Here is a 1,003-nt window from a genome sequence, read left to right as displayed (position 1 = left end):
CAACGAGGGGCCTCAACCACATCCACCAAGAGTGTGGACAGGATATTATACAAAGGGACATCAAGTCAGACAACATTTTGCTTGAACCAGAGTTCCACGCCAAGATCGCCAACTTTGGGCTTACTCTCGAAAGGGTGTCAACCCAGGCCAGTCCCACCACATGTCAGCCATTTGTGGTACACACGGGTACATGACCCCCTAGTGAGTCTCAAATCCAGCAAGGCATCTCAAACATTTTCAATGAACGCTAACTAAATGCAAATTTTGCAGAATACTTTCAGTACAATGGAAAGGCGAGCGAGAAGACTGACATCTATAGTTTTGGTGTCGTTCTGCTAGAGGTGACAACCGGCATGGTTGTCAAGGGCATTGGAGGTGGAGAAAGCTTGGGTGAATGGGCATGGAAGGTATTACAGGATGCTATTTAACCAAAGACAAAATTGACAAGCATATCCGTGACTCGGCTCACTTGGAGAATATCTTTGTGGTGCTAAAACTAGGTGTATCCTACAGGAGTCCTCAGGCGCATCTGCGCAGAGCACGAAGCACGTCTTTACCCAGCTCATGCTCATCCAGTGTGACTGGAGGCACATACGTACAGAGGCTGGGGCTAAGCCCATGTTGTGGAGTAGCCTTTGTCATCATTATTTACATAGCTCTCTTCACATTTCTGTATTAAAAAATATATAGTGTAACTTCTCCGAAGCCAAGAAAAAATTGTAACACTGATGGGCAAGGAAGAAGATAGGCATATAAATGTCATAAAACACAAAGTACAGTGCAGATCATAGGTAGGTAATATTTACCGTGGTTGCCAGGAATCATAAAACATTGTGGCCGGCTATACTGCCTGAGCTCAGAAACTCCAAGAGGAAGTTCAGGGTTTTCCAATGTTATGTGTTCAGGCGTATACCAAGCAGGAGGCTGGAGAGCATACTCAAAAGGGCAGAAACAATGCTGCTCATATGTAAATGAGCATGGATTTGGATATCTGCAAAAGAAA

At 44.8% G+C, this 1,003-nt stretch overlaps 1 long non-coding RNA gene across 1 annotated transcript; it reads right to left on the bottom strand.

The window, feature by feature from the left end:
• Nucleotides 1-234: 234 nt before the first annotated feature.
• LOC123179025 (uncharacterized) lies at nucleotides 235-991 on the bottom strand. The gene is made up of 2 exons (XR_006490046.1): nucleotides 807-991; nucleotides 235-670 (listed from the first exon to the last, which is right to left on the bottom strand). It is a non-coding gene; the product is annotated as an uncharacterized lncRNA (long non-coding RNA).
• Nucleotides 992-1,003: the final 12 nt, after the last annotated feature.

Source organism: Triticum aestivum, unplaced genomic scaffold (assembly GCF_018294505.1).
Source record: "Triticum aestivum cultivar Chinese Spring unplaced genomic scaffold, IWGSC CS RefSeq v2.1 scaffold279975, whole genome shotgun sequence".
Taxonomy (NCBI): Eukaryota; Viridiplantae; Streptophyta; class Magnoliopsida; order Poales; family Poaceae; genus Triticum; species Triticum aestivum.
Note: the sequence above shows the minus strand (reverse complement) of the source record. Positions and strands in the feature narration are given on the sequence as shown.